The sequence below is a fragment of the Eumetopias jubatus genome, unplaced genomic scaffold (assembly GCF_037043125.1).
Source record: "Eumetopias jubatus isolate StellerSeaLion01/CBP00866 unplaced genomic scaffold, mEumJub1_p1.0 scaffold_6, whole genome shotgun sequence".
NCBI classification, from domain to species: domain Eukaryota; kingdom Metazoa; phylum Chordata; class Mammalia; order Carnivora; family Otariidae; genus Eumetopias; species Eumetopias jubatus.
In genome coordinates, this window is record NW_028274812.1 from 79,425,331 (window position 1) to 79,432,712 (window position 7,382).

General features: G+C 37.5%; 1 pseudogene; it reads left to right on the forward strand.

Annotated features, from left to right (window-relative positions):
* Positions 1-2,140: 2,140 nt before the first annotated feature.
* LOC114213002 (prostaglandin E synthase 3-like) lies at positions 2,141-2,641 on the forward strand (annotated as a pseudogene).
* The last annotated feature ends 4,741 nt before the right edge of the window (positions 2,642-7,382 follow it).

The window sequence follows — 7,382 nt, forward strand, 5'->3', positions numbered from 1 at the left end:
ATATTCTTTGGTTAACAGCTGGAAATCGCTATTCCTTGTTTGTATTAAAAAAAAAAAAATGTCTGTACAAGATGTTGGCAGTGACCCTCCCTGGAGTAAAAATAATCTACACAATGGTTGTCTTTGAGTAAAATACTTACTAAGAAAATGCGTATTTGGAAAAGTGTAACGTGGAAACAATCACACCAGAGAGAAGAAATTTTATAATAACCAAGTTTGATCAACTGTTTTTAGAGGGAGCATTCTGTCTCACAATTATAGTTCCATATTCCATAGTGACAATGACAATGAAGAGGTCTTCATTAATACTAAAGAACACTAAGTTGGATTAATATATTAAACAACTTTTAAAAACAGCATTAGATATAGTTTCTTCATCCATAAATATGGATAAATTAATTCTTATTTATTTCTAAGAATTGTGAAGATTAAATGAAATAATCCACAAGAAAATATCAAACATCTATTGATACTCGGGGTGTGTACCCTAAATGATTATTTTCTTCCCTTTTTTCTTGAGGTTTACTGATTATGGCACAATTTACAAAGTTAATTTACTTGCTTCAGAGGATTCACTCCAGTATAAAAAGGACCAGTAGGAATTCTGAGAACAAATGTCTGATTGCCTTACATGAAACCCATTTTTGTTTCTATTATACCAACGTCTTTCCTTCCTGGAGCAGAAAAGATTCCTGTCACAGGATTTAAAAAAAAAAAAAAAAAGTCACTACTCTCTAAGACCAGTCTGTATAAGACCTGTATTTCCTAACTCCCAACAGTAGGCTACCACGTAAATTATTTGACCGAACAGGGAACTATAATTCATTTATCCTGATGTGATTTCTGTGTCTCTCGCCACCTTTTCTTCTCACTCTGACCAAGATGGCCTTAACATTCCTCTCAGCTTGACAAAATTTTAGGCAGGTTTCTTCCCCACTATTGGCCCCTAACCTCCCTTTTCTTAGAGCATTTACTTTAAATGCTTGTAATTGCAAATTCTTTCTCTGCCCTTTTGAAATGTAGATAAATCCTCCCCCAGCCTCTAGCCAGTTTTAAAACCCAGGAATGTCTTTTTCAAGGACCTGGGAGTCATCTCTCTGAAATGTAATCATCAAGAAAGATAGTACCCCTATCTCCCATTGGACTGGACGATAGAAGCCTAACTTGCTAAGTGCCTGTTAGCAAACTCAGGTGGCTTAATCACAAAGAAAAAACATTTTCAAACTCAGGAATGATTCAGTGTACTGGACACATTCCACTGACCAACTTCCAGTACTTTTTCACTAGCTTACCTCAGCACCTAAAATCCCTGTTACTTTTTTTTTTTTTTCATTTGAGAGAGCGAGAGAGTGCATGTGCTGGAGAGCGAGAGCATGAGTTGGGGGAAGGGTCAGAGGGAGAGGGAAAAAGCAGACTCCACGCTGCGCGGGGAGTCCCATGTGGGGCTTGATCCCAGGATCCTGGGTCATGACCTGAGCCAAAGGCAGCCGCTTAACCAACTGAGCTACCCAGATGCCCTTCCCTTCTACCTTTTGATTCAGGGGAGTAGAGTTCATTCTCTCTCCCCTGTAGCAAATCCAAGGGTCTTTATCGCCTGCTTAACTCTGGTGCAAGTTTTCTTTGACAGTTCCCTTCTTACCAAGTAAGCTCTGTAGTTCATCATTAAAATAACACACTTGCCAATATTCTCAACTCATTTTCCCCTCTTTTGCTCAAGCCCCAAATCCATATAATCGGCCCTTCCAGTGCTTCATTTGGAGAAAAACACACAGCCAGCTGATTCACTTCACTCTGTCACTGTTGACCTCAAGTTCTAGAACACTATAAACAACCTCAAGGAGATACTGATTTATACAGTAAAGGTCCAATTTTGTTAATGTACAATAAAGAATGTATCTTTCTACTTACCAGGAAGCATGTTTTGCCATATTTAACTTCCAATATCTCCTCCACAGACAATCTTCTATAGAGAACTGTGATGCTGAGAGGTTCCTCCTCTCCCAAGACCAGAGTTGGTATTCTCTCTGCGGTGCATTCTGGGGACTCGGGGGGAGCCTGATGCTGCTGTAGCCTGAGGGAAGCGAGAAGAATCAGAGAGGCCCCGGCCCACCCATTCACCTGTACCCCTGTTGGGTTCACCATGCAGTCTGCTTCAGCAAAGTGGTATGATAGAAGAGACTACATCTTCATTAAATTTTGTGCTGAAGATTAGTAAAGATGTTAATGTAAATTTTGAAAAATCCAAGCTTACATTCAGTTGTTCTGGAGGAAGTGATAATTTTAAACATTTACATTAAATTGATCTTTTTCACTGGATTGGTCCAAATGATTCCAAGCATAAAAGAACAGACAGATCAATTTTATGTTGTTTATAGAAAAGGCGAGTCTGGTCAGTCATGGCCAAGGTTAACAAAAGAAAGGGCAAAATTTAATTGACTTAGTGTGGACTTCAGTATTGGAAAGACTGGGGAGATGATTCAGATGAAGACACATAGAATTTTGATCATTTCTCTGAGATGATGAACAACATGGGTGATGATTAGGATTTGATTTATCGGAAGTAGATGGAGCAGATGATGTTTCACGAGACAGTGATGATGCCAGCTCTGGAGTAAGGAATGTGGTTATCACCAGATTTTGAGAAAGAAAAATAACTTCTCTGCAAGATTTCGTAAATGAAGGAATTCCTGAGTTGATAGCTCTAAAGGCAGATGCTGTATTTGCCTCTGTTAACCCATTTTTCAACCTGTTTGTTTTTGTAAAGTTTTCACCAAGGGTTGATATGTACCATTGAATGGAGCAATTTTAAGTCAGTAAGGCAATAACTTTATGCATGAACTTTTCCCAGACTTCCATGATGCTGTTGAAGTCCTAGGTAATTGGTACAGCCTTTGTGATAAATAAAAGCATTCCACCTCAGTCTCCTTTACTTCATAATGTAGACACTGACATGATAGGAAGCTCTTGGCTTAGAAGAAAGATAACTAAATTTTAGATTTTAGAACATGGACTCAAAGTGGCTAATGAAACAAATTGTTTGATACCCAACTTGTTCCTCTGGTATATCCTCCAGAATTATTCCATTAACGTTTTATTTTTCAAAAAATTTCCTTCACGTTATTGTAAGTAATCACTTGTCAGTGTTCCAGATGTATTTTAGCTAAAACTAGTGAATGCCTTAACGTTGATGGTTTTGAAGGCTGTACATTTAGTACTGTTTGACCCTTAAACTTTTACATCTCTTAGCATGGAGGACAGAGAAAGGTTGTACATTGTTGCTAAAGAGTGTACATTTAGACCAAATTTGCATTTGGCAAATGAGTGAAAAAATGTTGATACGCTATTGGATGTTTTTGATTCTTTTTCTTTTCTTTTTTTTTTTTTTTTGATTCAGCTTATCCCAGGCTGAAAGCCTCAATTTATGTTCATGACAGTGGGGATTTTTTTTTAATGTCTACATTCTTTCTAATTCTAATACACTGTTGGAAGACCAAAAAAAAAAAAAAAAAAAAAAAAAAGAGAGAGAGAGAGAGAAAGAAAAAGAAAAGAAAAAAGAACCAGGATGCTAAATCCTGCACTTACACTCCTATAGTAGTTCTCAATTACTTCTCAGATTAAGTCCAAAATCCTTATGCAATTACTATTAAATATCTGATCTCAAAATCAACTTAATTTTCTATAATTCAACTTTTTCTGTCTCTATTTTATCATTGTGGGTGAAACATCTCATTCTTTCAAGGGTCATCACCACTCCTCATACTCACCTCCCAGGGATTTGTTATAGTACTAGAGTCTTATGTAGTGTCAAGGCAAGAGTTGAGGGAGAGAGGACAATGTACTCCTTGGCTTTGCTGCAGTAGTTTGACAATGAAATACATATCACCCAGTTGGTTGGGCTACTCCAGGTCCAGTGATTTCAACTATTCTGTGCCAGCTGGGACACAGAGTATTTTGGAGAGATTGTACAGGGCTCCATCTTCCTAGACACACCACATACCTCTCTGTGGGTGACTTGCTAGATCCCCTTGGTCTGCCACAAGCCTGTCCTGTTCACAAGACCCACCAACACCTCTCTCTCTCTCTTTCTCTCTTCATGTTTTTCTCACTTTCCCTCTTCCTTCCTCTCTCTATTCCCTATGTATCACTCCAATGTCTGTTCTCTCTACAGTTCAGGAGTTTATTTTGGGGGGTCATAGATGGGAGCCTCCTGCTCCCCTTGGCTTCCTTCAATATATATTGCATATAGGTTCTGGAAATAAAAATTATAAGGACTTACAGGTCTTGTCCTGTTTGCTTCTCTACCACATCCCATCCTCAAAACAGTGAGCACAGAGCCCACTAGCTTCTTGAATGGAAAGATAGGTAAAGGTGGAAAAATTATGCCTTAATATCAATACCACAAGATTCATAATTTTACTTCCACTGCATGTCCTCACCCATATACATTTTCCTTACATTCCTATAGCATCACATGGCTCATAGCTTCCTGAATGAATTTGCTCATTTGTATTTCCTAATCTTTGAACAGTTGTGTTTGTCCTCTGTCTGCTTAGAATGACTCTACATGTGTAAACAGAAATGTGTGCATTATGATGAGAGAGAAGGAGCCAAGGATGCCTCTGCCGTCATCTTCATACATAGGTGTATCACCCTTCTCCCAGAGGGTAGCAGCTATTTGTTCATGGACCAATTAAGAAGTCAGTGTAAATCTCTGCATTAAATGGTAATAAAGGTTAGTATTTTTTTCCAGATAAAAACAAACCTATATCTATCTACAAAAATATATCTTTATATATTCATATGTATGTATGTGTATATGCATGTATACACATGCATATATGTATTTTTAGAAGTGGGAACATTTTGTTTAACCTTTGCATGGATCTGTTGAGACCATTTTGTAAACCCTGTAACATGCATGAATACTAATTTGAAGACCTCTACTTAACATACATTCACCTCAAACATTTTATATATTTGAGCTGCCATCTTAGTGTTCTGTCACCAACCTTTTAAACATGTTACAACTCATTACTCCCCAACTTATATTAAATACTTGATGAGTTTTGGGAGACTGATTATTCACTTGATAGTAATTGTGACCACATCAGTGTTACCAACAGAGCCTCCACAAACCATTTCTTCTTGTGACTTACCTTTGGGAAGATGGATAAACACATGTTTTGTGAAGATGATGATTACTTTCAATAACATACAGTGACATTTTCTGATCTTGCTTCTAAATTTTGAGGATGGAGCCCCCTATGCAGTTTAGAACTCATCTACAGAGACCCCTAGTTAAACCCCTTTGGGAAAGAGTTTTTAATAGTAGGAGCTTAGAGGGGCACCTGGGTGGCTCAGTTGGTTAAGCATCTGCCTTTGACTCAGGTCATGATCCCAGGGTCCTGGACTCAAGTCCTGTGCAGCATAGAGCTCCCTGCTCAGTGGGGAGTCTGCTTCTCCTTCTCCTTCTGCCCCTCCCCATGATTGTGCTCTCTCTCTCTCAAATAAATAAATAAAATCCTTAAAAAAATAATAAAAACTTAGATTATTATCCTCAATGATTTTTTTAACCTCCATCTATAGTGTGTATCTTTATATAGCTTTTATTTTCATGGTTATCAACCACAGGTAGGCCCTAAATATAACCTAGAGATTCTTCTAGGTTCATTGGTCTACTCCTCTGACTTGGTTCATGGCATCTATTCTAAATCTTGTTAAGGTTATTAGTGATGTTATGTTGCTGAATTATATGAACAACTTCTGGTTCTTATTTTGACCTATCAGCCATTGTCAGACTATTTTGCCCTAGGAAGACCATTATCTCTCAGAGAAGCAGCTCTTTCAGTAATCAGACACTGACAAGTTAACCTTTACCTGTCAAGGATTCAATCAAGACTCCTTGCAATAAAAGACATTTTTCTTTATTTTTAAAGTTTTTAATTCCAGTACAGTTAATATTGTTACATTAATATTAGATGTACAATATAGTGATAATTCAATAATTCCATACATCGTGCTCTCCTTAAGCCCCATCACCTATTGCACTCCCCCCAACCTCCCCTCTGGTGACCATCAATTTGTTCTCTATAGCTAAGAGTCTATTTCTTGGTTTGTCTCTCTCTCTTTTTATTCCTTTGCTTGTTTGTCTTGTTTCTTAACATTCCACATATGAATAAAATCATATAGCATTTATCTGAAAGACATTTCTCTTGATCAGGGTTCTACTCATACAGCCTTAAATTTGCCATTCCCCACCTCTTACTCTTTATTCCAACCAAACCAATTTCCTCATGTCTTGAGTTTTTGTAAATGCTACTCCTCTCTGTTATGCCCTTTCCACATCCTTCACTTCTAACATGCAGCACAGAGATCTGGAAAGCCATCTCTATGCACCCACAGTTATTCTCCTTCCCTTGTCTGGTTCTCCGTCTTCTCATCTCCAAGAACTTCCTCTGTGACAGCAATTAAAAAAAAATTAAGATTCTATTTATTTGACAGAGAGAGAGAGAAAACACAAGCAGGGGGAGCAGGAGAGGGAGAAACAGGCTCCCTGCTGAGCAGGGAGCCCCACATGGGGCTCTACCCTAGGATACTGGGATCATGACCTGAGCCAAAGGCAGACAATTAACCAACTGAGCCACCCAAGCACCTCTAAATTGTTTTATTATCTGTTTATTTACTGGTTTTTCCATAAGATACTATATTCTTTTGCACAGTTTAGGCACTTGCAAAGAATAGCCATTCAATAAATGATAAATAGATTAATAGATAATAAATAGATTAAAGAATGAATCTCCATTTTCCCCACTATTCCTTTTTTCCTAACTTTACACATGTAAATATTTTGAAACTTTTTTTTTAAAGATTTTATTTATTTATTTGAGAGAGAGAGAATGAGAGATAGAGAGCACGAGAGGAAAGAGGGTCAGAGGGAGAAGCAGACTCCCTGCTGAGCAGGGAGCCCGATGCGGGACTCGATCCTGGGATTCCAGGATCATGACCTGAGCTGAAGGCAGTCGCTTAACCAACTGAGCCACCCAGGCGCCCTATTTTGAAACTTTAAAAGTGAAATTATTTTGAAAAAATCAGAATCTCCTAACCATGATATGCTAATCTTTCTAAATACAGCAATACAAATATTTTTGCTTTCAGTTTCAAAACTGTTTAATATTGTTGACATTAAAACCAAAATTGCTTTCCTAAATATGTTAGAAAATGAATTAGTATGTTGAATAAGACAGAAATCAGAGCTTTTGGGGCCATTTAATATTTAAAAATTTAAAAATAAGATGCACAATATAAAGTTTTATTTTTCTAAAATTCTCTAATTAAAAAAAGTCTTGCTAGTATTCTACATTCACTACAGAGCTGCAATATAA